The sequence below is a fragment of the Lactuca sativa genome, chromosome 3 (assembly GCF_002870075.4).
Source record: "Lactuca sativa cultivar Salinas chromosome 3, Lsat_Salinas_v11, whole genome shotgun sequence".
Taxonomy (NCBI): domain Eukaryota; kingdom Viridiplantae; phylum Streptophyta; class Magnoliopsida; order Asterales; family Asteraceae; genus Lactuca; species Lactuca sativa.
This window is the reverse complement of record NC_056625.2, coordinates 128,963,492-128,981,328: the sequence shown is the minus strand read 5'-3', so window position 1 is coordinate 128,981,328 and position 17,837 is coordinate 128,963,492.

Sequence of the window (17,837 nt, the reverse complement as noted above, 5' to 3'; positions counted from 1 at the left end):
TTTGAACCTTTTGATACACAACAACTTTTGCTTTGAGGACTTTAGTCTGGTCTATCGATGAGCGAGTGAAGTCAACAGAGTTTTCAGAAATGAGATTTTCACTTGTTTCGGGTTCGCTCTTGACAAATTCAGAACATTTCACCACATCCTCTATAGAGATTTCACTCATGTCATCATACTCATTAAGTTCAGATGCATATTCAACATCAATTTTATTTTCTGAACTTAAATTGGCATTCAACGAGTCAAATTTCTGTACAGTTTCAGTTCTCGGTTTCAGTTTATCGATTTCAGCTAACAGATTTTTGAGCATGTCCTTATGGTCTTTTGACTTTATGTAGGACTCTATTTTTTCAAGACCAATTTTTTAGGCAGGAGGTATTTCATCAAAAGATACAATGTTTTCACAGTTGTAAGCTTCGGCATCGACTTCATCCTCCTTCAACTCAAGGAAGGGTAAAATCATGCGATGTATCTTCTTTCCTATCTCACAATCGAGATGTAACTGAGTGATATTACAATATAATCTGTTAGCAATCAAAGAAAAGACATTTCGTTGCTCTAAAAGCTTAAGATTGTCTCGTTGAAAATAGATAGATTCATCCCTAGACCTAATTAATTCCTTCCCCTTCTGCTCAATCCAAATTCTCCTCTCCTCACTCTTCGACGATACCCTGCTAATTTAATCAATCATGTTAGAGTTTGTGACACGAGTTTGGGTAAGACTACTACTTAAACTAGAAAATTTAGATTTTAGTCCATTTAGTTCCTTTTCATAGTTAGTAATAGGAATTTTCATAGAAATGAGAATATTTTGTACCTTCTTGATCAACTCATCACATTCGTTGATCTGTGCACTGACAGGTTTCGCAGTGAAACATCTGTCATCTCGCTCCTTCTCATCATTCAGTCCACCATCTGTTGTGTATCCTCGTATCTATGACACACCATCCGTCACCATCAAACATCTTCCCTCAACCTTTTCTTCTTTCACCAGCAGAGCCTTGCCATGAGTGGGCTTTCTTACTTATTCGTCCTCTGAATCTGTGGACCACACCTACACTCCACCAAATTCATCATTATCACCTGTATCCTGCACAATTAAAGCATTCATGGTGTTATTGTTAGCTACTGATTTATTTTTCTTGATCTCCTCCAATCGTCTCAGGAGGTTCGCTTCCTTGTCGTCTTCATCAACTCTTTCAGACTTCTTCTTTAGCATGCAGTCTTTGGCAAAGTGATTCTTGCCTCCACAATAATGGCAATCAAAACCTGAGTCACCACCAATCTTCGTTTCCTTCTTAGATTCTTCAGACTTTGAACCCATCTTTGATTCCTCCTTCCCTTTTTCGGAACTATAACTTCCCTGCCAGTTTCGGTTCTTGTTGGCGGGGAACTTCCTTTTGATAAACTTTCTTGGATTGGAAACCATCAGGGCATACTTTTCACCAGTTAGATCATATTCAACAAGATCTAATTCTTCTTCTTCTTCAACGACACTTTTTCCTTTGGAAATAAGAGTTAACGAACCCAAGCTGGAAACCACATTCGTTTCCTTTGACACCGCACTTTCATGGGACTTCAGTATTCCCACCAGCTTCGCCAGAGAATAGGATTTGAATTGTTCGTGTGCCTTCACTGTAGACACAACTGCCATCCATTCGGGTCTAAGACCATTCATGAAGGTAACCATCTGCTCAATAATCTTCCTTTCGATCCCATGCTATATCATCTTAATAAGAAGATAATTAAATCGATCAAAAGCCTAAATAAGTTTCTCTTTGGGCTTCTATTTGAAATCACCAAATTCAGAAAGTAACAAAGTTTGAATCGAATGTTCCAGATCTTCATCAGTAGAATACAATTCCTTTAACCTATCTCATATCTCTTTCGCTGTAGAACATGAACTCACCAATCGAAACGTGTCCGATTGTAAAGCAAACCTAATCATTCTTAAAGCTTTAATGTTGCATTGAAACTTCTCTTTCTCGTCTTGAGGAATGTCTTTCACATCATTCACAAGCTGATTGTACTCCTTTTGAGTTTTGACAATTTTTGAAGTGCTTGAGTGAGCAAACGAACAAACTGTGATTGCTTCCCAGATCAAATACCCATTATCTTTTGAACCGATTACATAATCTTCGAAGTGGTGTGTCCAGACTTCATAATCCTAAGTATATAGTATTGGAATCCTTGTTGTTGATCCAGTACTATTGGAGATATTGATCGGATTGGATTGTGAATCGTCCATAGACATTGTGATGATATTTGATCGATAACCTGTTTAAGATCAGACTTGTAATTTATCATTAGGGCAAGATCAACAATTAATGAGATACGCCAACGAGGAATGACGGCTCAATTAATATCAATAAATGCAGAAAACCCTAATAACTTCTTCAACAGAAGAGATGTGTATGAATTACACAGCCTCCTGCTCTGATACCAATTGATGAGATAAAATCTCTAGATCATTTAGATCTTTCACAGGTAAATCAACAAAGAACAAACAATCAAATCAAACAAGACAGTAAACATAAGATGGAATCAATATAATGCTTATGATTCAAACATAGTCACGCCTCAACAGAGCTCGATTAAGAACTTCCACTGTAGAGGCGAGCTAGGGTTTACAATACTATAATGAGAATGATAAAAACGTTTTTTTAAACAAAGGATGGATGCATACACCTTAAATACTAAACCCCTAGAATAAAATAACACACGGTTGGACAGGCCCAAACCGGTTACAAAACTGGGCTAAAAGGAACGAGCCCAAGACGCAACATCATGATCCCAACATTATTGTTTTAGGTGCTTCAGATGTTCTGGCAAGCAAAGGCGTGACCGTATACATCCTCGCGTTTTTAGAACTTATGGTTTCTGGGAAACTCTGATAACGTTATTGTTTTGAAAACCAAGTGTAAATGATTCCACTTTTAAATAAAGGTTTTGGAAATAATGGTTTTGTAAACACTTCTTTAATAAATGGGTTGTTTGAAAAGTTTTAATTTTTCATGAATTTTATGGACGTTACACTTTTGCTCACACATTCTATTTTATTGTGGCTATATTCCAATAACAATATTTAATCCATTTGACTACATTAAGTCTGATTTCATAGTCTTAACACATTAGGTATCGAACAAATAACTTATTAATACGAAAGTAGTAAATCCTCTCGAATCAATACAACTTTTTTAAATAATGAATTACCAACATATGCAAGAGTTTTTATTCTGCAACTACCTCTCTTTAAAGAATAACTACACCCCATATTACCACTACAGATCTCAGAATTGGGTTTTACAAGCTCTCTCCCCTCTCCCTTAATTAGATTTTGTCCCCATAATCATTTAGAGAAAGTGAGTATGTATATACTTTCAAATTGCCACTTATGTAAATAATGTTTTAAAATGAAAATTTTCTAGTATACTTTCTATTAAAATTTTGGGGTACTATATATATGCACCTTCAAATCATCACCAAGGATGCCAATCTTCATATCAGATAGTATGATAGTCCCCTGACTATAAATCAAGCTATTAGCATAACCAATATGTCTATGAAGAAGAAAAAGGTAACATAAGCCTAGCCAAAAGTTCCTCCTTGAGCATCAAACTCAATAAGCATAACCAAATGATATTGTAAGGGAGTGATACATATTTTGCAATATCTAATTTTTTTAAAACAATGTAAAGTATTGTAGTTTCATGTTTACCATGATATTTAATCATAGTAAAATGCAGTTCAACAAAAACCTTTCGAAAATATCAGAGTTGCAGCTTTTGGTGTTATAAAGTCAATATCTACAACCATAGTAAAAGAGAAGAGATTAGACAACTTTCTCTAAGTCCATCAAAGTCCTTCTCTAGCAACATACTATTAATTTTTGATCTCCATACTTGAGCACATAACACAAACTACAAAAGTCCAAAGAATCGTGAGCTACATAGGTTTTGACTCAATAAAGTTATTTTAATCATGCATAATTAATACGCAACATTTGATAACATTTAGTTTTATACTTTAAAACAACTTTGAGAATTTTCAATTCATGTCCTCACTCAATGCAAAATTTATGGGCTCTCCATGTATCTTAATACTTTTCTTTAACTCACAGCTATATGCCGAATCCGAAGTCCAAAGGACGTAACTTTCAGTTATAAATTGAATCTAGCTTATCATGGTAGAAAAACAGATCAACTACCATGATATTTGAATACTAGACAACTACTTATTGACAGGAGGTACCATCCCCAAAGTGTCTTGATGATCCCTTACGGGAAACTGTTGCTAGCCTACTATTCATTTATTCACTTGTTATGTTATATACTTGTATGATGCATGATTACTCTTTCTTTTCCAGACTGGATCACACACGTACTTTACGCTCAACAAAAGAATCATATGGAAACATATAATGTTAAGTCATTTCATATCCAAACATATATTACAATTAGCTTGTCAAACTCATATTTTTCTATCTTTTCAAATATCATATATCAAATATATAAACTTTCTCTTTATGAAAAGATATATCTAAGCTAAATCTTATTTTATTAAGCCATGTACCCTTATAAAAGCTTCTTATAACTTACTCTCGGGGTATAATCTATTGACTAGCACATGCATGACAATCTATTACAAGGATATATTGTTGTTCCCTATCTCTATGTCTTAATTTTGAGAATTATCATTGCCTACTATTACTATGTTGCATTACTGAGACTTGTTATTGTATTGTGTCTCGTTTCGAAGACCTATAATTATGTTCCTCTCATGGGAACCTATAACTATGTTCCTTTCATGGGAACCCAATTTTGTGTTCCTCTCATGGGAACCTATAATTGTGTTCTTATCATGGGAACCAATAATTATGTTCCTCTTATGGGAATCTATAACTCGAGGATTGTAAATTTGTCCATTACATAAAATCATAATAGTGAAAAATCCCAAACAATAAGCATTTCCACATAAATAATTTGATTTCACATCATACATAAAATCATTTACTTTGATATATACCTAAAAATTCCACATATACTCACATGGCTAGTTAGTGTGACTAACTATTGTCGTGACTTCAAGCTTAGCATTGTTTACCAACTTCTTACCTTGCTTATCTCTTTTTGCAAGTATATTCTCGTAATCGACATCGTTACACACTTCTTTTATTTACGAGTCACTACATGAAAGTTATGAAATTTAGTTGGAGAAATTCAACACTTTAGACTATTTATATTTGGCTATGATACGTGTCGACAAGCCTACCAATGTGATTCCTTAATCTCTTAAAAACTTCCATAATCTCAATCTTCTTTATTCACGAATTAAATTGAATAGTTGATGTTAGTAATCTAACTATGATACAAAATGCTTACTTCAATCACCTTCAATGCTTCAATTCATTAAAATATAATTGTCATCTCCTTAACATTCCTCACAAACTAACACACATGTATACTCTAATTTTGATACATTTAAAACATACACATTTTTCTTGTATGATCAACACATATTATTTGTTGCTTAATGTGCAATCCATCCACAACCTCCATTCTCTATCTATAATGTACATCATTACATATTATATATATATATATATATATATATATATATATATATATATATATATATATATATAGAGAGAGAGAGAGAGAGAGAGAGTTAGGTTAAAATGTTTTCACTATCTATTGTGTGCATGTATGACTGATTCTGGACCAATCATTTTAGTTATTTTAAGAAAGTAATTAATGCATATTAAATGTTGAAGATGTAATTAATATTCATTATATCTTCAACATGTAATATGCATTAATTACTTTATTAAAATAACTAAAATGATTGGTCCAGAATCAGGAATAAAAACTTTCACTAATCATACTTATATAAAAGTTTAAGCATTTTTATAAATAAAAAGCAGTCAAAATTATAAAAACTATAGCTTATAAATTAAATGTCAATAAATTTCAAATCACTGTAATCATACAAATTACTACAATATATTTAATAAGTATTATATTACGGCTTATCTAATTTAATAAGCACAAATCAATGTCATAAGATATACTTGGTTATTATTAACTGAAAAATAGGAGTATTACATATTTCATCTTACATTGCCATATACCAAACTCACCACCCGCATTCCACTTTAGATTATGAAGAGTGACACCTATAATGGCATATGATTCTTCACATGTCAGGATAGCCAAAATATTATCCTGAAACAAGTTTATTGAACACTTAGTATGTATCACAAATAGGGAAACTCTACAAAACAACGAAGATACCAAATTCATTACAATGAAAATATAGATTCCCTACCAATTTTCGGGATCTAATGGCAGATCTAAGTTATCACATGAGGAACAGAATATATATATCGAGCATGTAAGACAGCGAAAGAAATATCAAAGACTTATCGCATAAACTAGTGCAAGCCTAACAACAAAATGGAAAACAATTAGGATATGAAATATGATAACAATAGGGATAATGATATAAAAACCCTTAAGTTTTGTAAAAATGTACAGATTTACCATTTTGTGGATTTTAGGTCCACTAACACGGGATACTTGCATTTTTTATTGGAGTTCTATCCTTTTGTATAATTTTAGTTCCTTAAAGCCTCAAACATTTTGCAAAAATGTTCAATTTTATCATTTTTTATGGTTCATGAAAGCCCTTAAGTTTGGTTTTCTAATTCATTAAACCTCTTAAATTTAACAAAACTATTCGATTTTATCGAGGGATCTGCAAAAATGGTAAAATCGAAAAAAAAAAAAGTTACATATGTATATGATATTAATGAACTTAAAAATTAAAATCCACAAAATGATAATTCCAAACAATTCTACCCAAACTTATGAGTTTTTATGTCAATATCCCATAACAATATCTTATTACTAGAGTATTTACATGCACGAGCATTTAAATCATGAAAATGGTTCACTTCACGAAAGACAAACATACAACTTATATGTTGATCAATACAAAATCGAGAGTTCAAAATAACTAATAATTTAACTAGTGAACAAAATTCTATATAAATGTAGTATCTCAAAATGAATCACACAAGGGATAAATAAGGAGGAAAAGACTAGGTCAAAGACAACAAAAGGGCGACTTATACCAATGGTGGCGAAATACAAGATCAGGGCGGACCGGGAACCCGCGGCCATCTCCACCGGAACCCTACACGGCGTGTTGAAGCTGCCGCCAAGTCGCGTATATAAAGACATTAATTGTTCTCATCAAAGAAATACCTTTAATTTATATACATCACTACCATTCAAGAACTTATTAAGTTATAGAGGAAAGCAAGATCAAAATCCATCATATTTCACCAAAAGAAGCCCCGGATGCCTCATTAAACAATAAAAAGAAATAGCAACCTCAAAAGGAAAATGAATTAATGAACTATAAAATAATCCTGAAGCAACTCTAGTTCATTACAACATATGATTCTACCTATATTGAATCAAAAATCCACCACATATGGCATTGATGAAGAATAAAACAAAGAAAATCCAACATTTTAGAGTAATCTTTATAACATTTCCATCAACAACTTATTGTTTATCATTAAGAAAATTAAGAGCTTATATATATACTGGCACATAATCATCAAGAAATTACATATGCACCTTCATATTAGCGATTAAGAAAAAATAAGTTTAAATAGTTGCTGCCTGGCTCCACTCTGTTTGCCTCTCCTGAAAACTTATGAAGGCATATATGAGAGAGTTCTCTTCTACGTTCTCTCAAGTTGTACCTCCTTCAACGAAACCATTTTACCTTCTACATCATAATTACCAGAAACCATTTTCGGTTTCTTCAGAAAGTGAAGTTCAGCCGTTGGATTCAACTCTAAATCCTGTTGTCAACCTGATCGAGGGTAAAGAAACAACACACAAATAGTGGGATCTTCGATCTGTAGTACATTTGGAAGCTGGAAAACACTGATCATGAATGATGGCCTTCATATATAAAATACATATATATACACGTTGTCGAACAGTTTTGCAGTGTTTGCTGTGCGCGCGCCGACGTTTTTACTTATATAATATACGAACAGGATGAAAGATAAAATAAAGAAAAGGGTGGTGGAGTTGGCTTTGCGTTTGGGCTACGGTTTTGATGTTGTGACAGGGATTATATAATTAATATTAATATATAATAAAAAATAAAATACTTTGATGAGTGTCTTTACAATGTCATAACAAGAGACAACATCTTATATCGATTTTGTTTGTAAAGGGTTTAGAATATAGAGAGTAATGACTTTCTAGGTTTTATATATAGCCAAATTATAGTCATTTACGTTTCGAAATAACTATAGGATATGTTAAGACAAATTTAGGGTATCTATAAATTTAAAGTCATTCTGTTATATATGCCTCTATTTTCTAGTGATCTCGGGTCCGAACATTTGAAATCACATCCAACTCTCAGATCAACACGTCCAAGTCTTTCATCTAGATCTCAGTTGCATCAGTTAACTAATAATATATCATCATGATTTTAATATATATAGAAGTTATAGAGTTGAGCAAGTACTTTAGTTTAAAGTATCATTACATGGTTTAAGTTGAGGTTATTGAATCAACGTACTGCTTTAGCATTGCTTGATGGCCGGAGGAGTGAAACTTCTAGCATCAACGTGTATGATATTCCATAAATCATTAATAAACAAAAGTAAAGTATCTAAATCCAAGATTATAAGTTATTTTGAGCATCCAGTACGTTGCACATTATAATTTTGCATTTTTTTTAATGTGAAAATACTAGTATATGAATAAGTTGTTACTTTCCACTTTCTTCATATTTCAAAAGGTTTGATTGTTGAATGAGCATATTGTATGAATATGATGCTCAAGGTAAGTGTAGTCGCTTCATGACTCTTGTGGACTATGGAACGAATAAATGTCTGAGAAAGATGCTTTGATGCTCATAGGACCCAACGTATCCTTAACCCTGAACATGTCTTTTAATAACATTAATTTGTTTGGAAACCTCGGGTAAAAATACGTTTCTTGATAATTTTCACCTACGTTCTGCAGTTGGATAGGGTGTAACGTGTAATAAATTCAGTTTTCTTAATTAGTTATATGTTATCAGGGATAAACCGACAATATTTGACATCATCACATATATTGATAGAAGTATAATGTGGGTGTGTGTCTTGGGTGGTCCATTTTGTTGTTGGTGTGGTAGGGTACACAAGACACTCCATTTTGTGCTCTCATTCAACCTATCAATCATTAGATCATCACCCACCCATCACCCCTTCATTTTAGTCTTGTCCTCCCTTCCCACCAATTTGCCGTAGGTTCCAGAAACAGATAGTAACTTGTATATTATGTTTCAAATGGTACGATATTAAAATTGATTTTGTCTTTTTTTATGACAATTGACAAGTACTTATGAATATTGGAATCATTTAACCAATTTACATAGATGAAAGTAGCAATACATGGCTAAGAAACTGGTTGTACTCTTAGACTTACATCATATTGTCCTTAACTCCCCAAGAACTAGTGCATCCAAAATGGGATGGGGTCGGTTTAATCGATGGGTACACAAGAGATCAGGGTCAAAGTATAAATCATTAGACTCATTTTTATTATTCGTCCTTGCCATGATTTTGTTGGTATTGCTTATATGGTGTTAAAAAAAAAAAAAAAAAAAAAAAAAAAAAAAGACACGGTTGCGACCTTTGATATCGTTACGTGGTAGAAAGAAAAGTTCAAACAAATTCCAAAACCATTGAACAAAACAAAAAAAAACATCAGCAAAACTTTGGAATGTTCTGTAGTACTAGACTTTGTATATATGAACTTTTTTCTAAAATAGTGACTAGGATTTAGCAAAATTTAATTACATAAAACACATAAAGTTGTAAGAAAAGTAAAACAATAGTTTATAAACCTAATGCCATTTTTAATATACATAAAAAACATAAAAATGAATTCGATTATATTAAAATGCTTCTTGTGATGTCGACGTTAATCATAAGTAGAAATGACAAATAATCAATTTCCTAATCATTTGCAAAAATAGTCAAAAAGTCTAACTCTTCATCGAAATAGCAATGTATTTAATAGTCGACTCATTGTAAATGACGTGCCTATGCGCTGCGAAATCACAACAAGAAATAAGTCCATTAGCGATGACGACTGACTTTAGCGACCACATTAGATAATGTCGTCGCTAAAGTTGCCATCGCTAAAGGGCTTCCACTGGCGATCCTCTTGTGTCACACGCCATTTAATCGTGACTGTAGGCTGCTATAGTAATTTATCGGTTAGGATTTCATCTGGTGGGAAATAATTGCGGCGACACCAATTGCGATGACGTGTCGCCGCTAAAAGCTACATCTTTTGTCGTGAATGCAATTGCAATGCTTTTATAGAACGGCCGAATCTTATGAAAACAGCTAGCAAGAAGATAGGTTGGCAAACAAAAAAAACAAAGTCAGGAATAAAGAGCCGGCCCACTCCAAAAACAAACCAAAAACTACATTACAAAAGAAGGGAACGATTTTGCATCCAACTTATCCAATTTGGCTTTAAGTTTCTACTCATATTCGACCCCAAAAGAAAGATTAAGAGACAATTTTATGAAAAAAAAAGATCGGATTTCTTCAGTTTAGTTTTGCCAAACAAATAGTTGTTCCTAAAAAGCCACAAGCTCCACCAAATTGTAAGACAAATATCATCCAATAGATCTTGTACCTTGTTCTTCAACCACAGATTAGAAAGCCAAGTTTCTAGTCACCATACTTAGCAAGGACTGGGATCAACATATTCCATAACATGGCTAAAAAAGAACAAATCTCGACTGCAAGGTCGCATGAAGAAAAAAAAAAGTGATTTGCAAATTCTAGTTCTTTATCACAAATCGGACATGAGCTTGAAGGAATGTCAATACCTTTTTTGTCTAAATTTTCTCCGATATGAAGTTTATTTAATGACAATCACTAACCAAAGATATTGACTTTTATAGGTACCAAAGTGTTCCAAACAGTCAAATGATATCAATAATAAGCAAACATCTTTGAAAAAGCGAGCCATGGTTATAAGGAAACTCCCCAATGACCATATCCATCTATCATGACTACCTGAGAGAACAATGGAAGTCAAGAGACTGGTAATCTCATCGTACTAAGCACCTTTAGTTCCTCACAAAGGCAACTGAAGCAACGTGAATGTTAGCTTACCTTTTAACGAGATTTGGTTATTTCATTCCAAAGAATACAAGCGCACAAATCTATTTTCAAAAGGAAAATCTAGTACCCACGTTTCCTCCCAAAAATAAGCTAAAGAACCATCTACAACTTTTTACTTACAAAAAGAAACAAGATCAATACCTCTATCCATAAGACTTTTGATGACTTTAATAACATTCAACCATATAGTGTTAGACTTTATCGTAGGTATAAGACCATTGATACATCCGCAATCACCATGTAGAGCCTTAACTACATTCACCCATATGGATTGGGGCTAATTTTTGAACCACCGCACCCATTTAAACAAAAGAACTCAGTTCAAGGAAAACAAACTACCAACCTCGAGCCCATCGTATTTCCTTTGAGCCATCACTTTATGCCAAGCAATCCAAGTCAATTTATGGTCACCCATGTCACCTCCAATGGAAAACTTATTTAGATGAGACACAAGATCTGTAAGAGACATGCTATGGAGCTTTAAACAATGTCCATAAAATATGTGGGAAAAAGAACTCAAAACTAATTTGATCAAATTCAAGTGAACGCTAATGCAAAGTGTTTGCGCTTTCCACATAGATAACTGTGACATCCTCAAAATCTCGGCCAGAAAAGACCGATTTCATTTATGTTTTTTAAAATAATTTCAGAGTAAATCCTTTTGATTTAAAAGTGCTGCGGAATTTGTTCTCAAAACAAAACATGATAAAATAATATTTATCAAAGCATTTCATCAAGAGATGCATTTTCATTATATAGTCAAAACTCAGGATGTCATGTTCCGATACAGACCATAAAGCATAAATGATAACATTACAAGTCATTCAACAAATATACACATATACAAACTTGTATACAAAACAACTCGATGATTCATCCATCTTACGCCCTTGCACCACTTCCTGTAATACAAATAAAACTGAGTGGGTCAGGCTTGGGAGCCTGGTGAGCATATAGGGTTTTCAACGCACAATAAATAAATTATATTTAATTTCACCAACCAATCACTATCCCGATTACCCATTCCCGTTATCCTCACTTTACGTCCCTAAAATGACATCTATCTCAAGGGACCTAATCTAGGATTTTCATCGGGACGGACATTACTGCTAAGGGGTTTCCTCAACAATAGATATCCTAAAGGTAACCATGAGGGGGATAGAGTACACCGGTGAACACATCGTTCACAACACCTACAGGTTATGAACCTGCTAGCGTTCCACAGGACTGTCTAGAAAGAGTCCTGGTCGTTATCCATACTCTGCTGAATAACTAGATCAACAACAACAACAACATCGAGACCTCTCATCTGTTTATTACACACCAACTATCTACCCATGTTCTACCCAACATATTAGTAGATAAAAATATATATTTTCATACATAGTTTAAAACATGTATATCATTTTCATTCAATACATATTCCACATAACAGATGAGGCACACCCACATAACACGTATTTCATAGAAAGTAAATCAGATCTATGAGATATAAAAGAATGAATATACATTCACACATATAACAACAAAATTATACACATAAACAACAATATACTTAATACACTCAAACCATACTTGTATTATTATCGTGTTTATGAAAGGTAGTATACACTCACTTGATTAGAAGATGATCGGACATCACTACGGCTTGTAGAAGTAGTAATCCTCAGTAGATCTGGAAGATCTCTACAAAAATCGAACTTCTCGCGGGCAGAGCTTCGGCTCGAGAATCGCACTTCTCGGGATCTCGGGAGCATAAAACTTCCTTCTTAACTTGGATATGAGATCCGGGGTGTCGGGATGGCTTCGGGGGTTTACGTGCCGAGCTTCGGCACAAAAACGAGGAGAAATGAGCAAATAAGCCCGGAACCCTCGCATCCTATTTATAGGAGGCTGGAGCCTCGGAGTACGTGGGGCGTACGCCTGTACGCGGGGCGTACTCGTCCGAAATCGTCATGGCGTTCGTCATCTGAAAAACTCGAGTGCGAAGGTCGTCATGCTTTGCTGTACGCGGGGCGTACTTCGGATAAGCCCGGTGACTCCCCTTCGGATAATACCGGGTTTAATAATTAAATTTAATTATTAATTATTTAATAAACTTCGAAAATTCATATCTTCTTCATACGAACTCCGTTTTCGACGTTCTTTATATCCACGCGTAGGTGAGACTACGCTCTACAACTTTCATTTAGACTTCGTCGGCTAATTTTGACTTTATTTTTACTATTTATTTTTAATAGGCCGGGACAGAAAAACTTCGATATAAATTCATAACTTCTTCGTTTGACGTCCGTTCTCGCCTAACTTTTCATCGCTTCAATACCAACAACGAGACCTTCGATCCTCGTTTAGATTGCTTCGGCTAAAAACCGCTCGATCTGAAATCGAGTATTTCAGGCTGCATACCGCTAAACCGAAACTTCGATAAATCATAACTTCCTCATACGAAGTCAGATTTGGGCGTTCTATATATATTCGGAAACCTCGTTTCAACTACTACAACGTTATCCAAAGATATCAACTTTATTTTACACTTAAATTTTGACGCTTATTTTTATTCTTAATTAATCCAACCACATAATTAAGCAATTAAGCACAAAACACATAATACTCAAATAATACACTTCTATTATTTCCAAACGGGTTACAAAGGTTAACCTAGACTATTATATCAACATTAATGACAGGCCCAGAAACACAGGCGTTACAATTCTCTCCACCTTAGAATGATTCCGTCCCCGGAATCACACATCAACAAACAACTGTGGATAGCGACCCATCGTGTCACTCTCCGTCTCCCAGGTGAGATTCGGCCGAATCGTGTGTTTCCATCGGACAAGCACTAACTCGACCATCTTGCGTCGCAACTTCTTAGTCTTTCGGTCAACGATTGCCTCTGGTTCTTCAATCAACCTTTTGTTCTCATCGATTCTCAACTCCGAAAGTGGAATCATGTGGGGAACTTCCCCCGTGAACTTCCTCAAATAACACACATGAAAAGTGTTATGAATTCCATTCAGTTCTTCTGGTAGTTCGAGCTTGTAAGCTTGGTTCCCAATCCTCTGAAGAACTTTAAACGGTCCAATAAACCTTGGACTCAACTTTCCCCTTTTACCAAATCTTATAAGTCCCTTCCACGGCGAGACTTTAAGCAAAAACCGAATCTCCAACTTCAAAAGTCATCGGTCTTCGCTTTTTGTCAGTATAGCTCTTTTGACGATCCTGAGCTGCTAATATTCTTTCCCTAATTATTTTCAACTTTTCAGCAGTTTGATGGACTATCTCCGATCCCATAAACTGCTTTTCCCCAGCCTCAAGCCAACAAGACGGCGTACGACACTTCTGTCCATACAAAGCTTGGTAAGGTGCCATCTTTATGCTCGAGTGGAAACTATTATTATAGGAAAATTCTACCAATGGTAAATGTTCATCCCAATTCCCTAGGAATTCCAGGATGCATGCTCTCAGCATGTCCTCAAGTGTTTGTATCGTCCGATCGCTCTGACCATCAGTCTGCGGATGGTAAGCTGTACTTAAACACAACTTGGTACCCAATTCCTCTTGTAAACTTTTCCAAAACCTCAAAGTGAAACAGCTATCACGATCCGACACAATCGTTAACGGAACACCGTGAAGCCTCACAATTTCCTTCACGTAAGAATTCGCAAGCTTTTCCATAGACCATTTCTCCTTGGCTGCTATGAAATGCGCACTCTTAGTGAATCGATCAACGACCACCCAAATCATGTCGTGACCATTCTTTGTTCTGGGCAGTTTAGTGACAAAATCCATAGGAATGTCCTCCCACTTACCCATAGGCACAGGCAATGGTTCTAAAATCCCATATGGTTTCTGATGTTGTGTCTTTACTCTCGCACAAGTCACACACTCAGCCACATACTTTGCAACATCAAGCTTCATCGTCGGCCACCAATAATAGGGTTTCAGGTCCCTATACATTTGCTACCAGGATGAATCGAGTACATGGTCTTGTGAGCTTCTTCCATCAGAAGATCTCTGACTCCTCCTGTCTTAGGTATCCAAATCCGATCTTGGAACACCTTCAGTCCATGACTGTTTTACACCGAACACCAACGTTTTGCCCAAACGTTCCTCCTTTCGGTCATTCTTTTCAGAAGCTTCCTCTTGAGCTTTCTTTATACTTTCCACAATGGTCGAGACAACTTCAATTCTCAACGCTCTTGGCCTTTTCCTTTCAAGATTGACTTTCCGACTGAGAGCATCAGCAACAACATTAGCTTTACCGGGGTGGTAAAGTATCTCACAGTCGTAGTCTTTAAGTAATTCTAGCCAGCGTCGTTGCCTCATATTCAATTCTTTATGATTAAAGAGATATTGGAGACTCTTATGATCAGTAAAACGCTTGCACTTCGTGCCATAGAGGTAATGCCTCCATATTTTCAGAGCGAAAACTATCGCTGCCAACTCCAAATCATGAGTCGGGTAATTCTTTTCATGCTCCTTCAGCTGTCGAGACGCATATGCTATCACCTTTTCTCTTTGGGTCAAAACACAACCCAATCCAACCCCAGATGCATCGCTATAAAAAGCGAAGTCTTCAACTCCATCGGGTACAGAAAGTATCGGTGCCTCGCATAACTTCTTCTTTAGCTTCTCGAATGCTTCTCACTCCAAGCATAAGTAGCTCCTTTGTGGGTCAAAGCTGTCAATGGAGTAGCGATCGAAGAAAAGCCTTGGATAAACCTTCAGTAATATCCGGCTAATCCCAAAAAGCTTCGGATCTCCGTGGGACTTTTCGGTTGTTCCCATTTCATCACAGCTTCGATCTTCGCTGGATCAACCATTATCCCTTATTGGTTGACCACGTGACCCAAGAATTGGACTTCACGAATCAAAAAATCACATTTGGAGAACTTAGCATACAGCTTCTCCCGCTTTAAAAATTCTAACACTTCTTGCAAGTGTCTGCCATGCTCCTCTTGGCTTTTCGAATAAATCAGAATGTCATCTATGAGCGCTATCACAGATTTATCTAGGAACGGATTACAAACTCTGTTCATTAAATCCATGAATGCTGCCGGAGCATTGGTTAGTCCAAACGACATAACCAAAAACTCATAGTGTCCATATCGGGTTCTGAATGCAGTCTTCTCAATATCCTGCTCCCTTACTTTCAGCTGATGATATCCTGACCTTCGGTCGATCTTTGAAACATAACTTGAACCTTGCAATTGATCGAACATGTCATCAATCCTCGGCAACGGATATCTATTCTTTATTGTTGCCTTGTTCAACTCTCTGTAATCAATGCACATTCTCATACTTCCATCTTTCTTCTTCACAAATAACATCGGAGCTCCCCAGGGCGATGAACTAGGTCTAATGAAACCTTTGTCCAATAACTCCTGAAGTTGCATCATCAGCTCCTTCATCTCCGTCGGTGCTAATCGATAAGGTGCTTTTGCTATTGGCGTTGTCCTTGGCAACAAGTCTATTCTAAACTCCACTTGTCTATCAGGCGGTAATCCAGGAAGATCTTCGGGAAATACTTCTGGATAATCACACACCACTGGAATACTCTGCATCACCTTCTTTTCCTTCTTAGCATCGATCACGAATGCTAAGTTTGATGTACATCCTTTAGCCAAACACTTTCTGGCTTTCATCAATGAAATGATTCTAGAATTTACTCTGCGTTTATCTCCAAGCACCATAAACGACTCTTTCCTAGGCGGGTTTACTTTAACTATCTTCTTCTTGCATAAAATTTCGGCATCATTAGCACTAAGCCAATCCATTCCAAGCAGGATGTCGAAACCATTAAGTTCAATAGGCAATAATTCCTCGTGGAACTTATTCCCATTCAGATCAATTAAGATGTTTTTCATACGATGGCTAACAGGTACAAACTTGCCACTAGCAACTTCGACTAATAAGGCATTATCTAGTCTATCAACAGGCAAAGCTAGTTTTCTACCAAATTCATGCGATATAAAGGAGTAGTTGGCTCCAAAATCAAATAAAATTTGGGCAGGCAATTCGTTAACGAGAAAGGTACCTGAAGCGACATCAGCTTCATCTTTAGCAGCTTCCAGTGTCATCTGGAATGCTCTCGCCTTTGGCTTTGGCGGAATGTTGGGTCTAGCTGCCTCCTTTTTCTTCGGGCAGTCCCTCGACATGTGTCCCTCCTCACCACAACCATAGCAAACCTTCTTAGAGAGGGTGCATTCATTTTCATAGTGCCCTGGCTTTCCACACTTGTAGCATGTGGTCGCTACCTTACATTTTCCATGATGCTTCTTCTTATATTTGTCGCACCATTTCGCTTCACCTCCTCCTCCTCTCGAACTAGACTTCGAGAACTTGTTTTTCTTATTGGAACCTGAAGTTCCATCGAACTTCCTCTTTTCACCAACATCTATCCTTTCCAGACCCTTTTCCTTCTACTGGGCCTCCACATTCTTAGCTGCACGAACAACCGTTTTCAGAGTAGTTGCCATCTTGACTGTTGGACCAAAGTCGGTAGGCAGTCCATTAGCAAACCTCTCAATCTTGGAGAGTTCCGTTGGCACTAGGTACGGAAATAACTTCATTTTCTCAGTGAATGCAGTAGCATAAC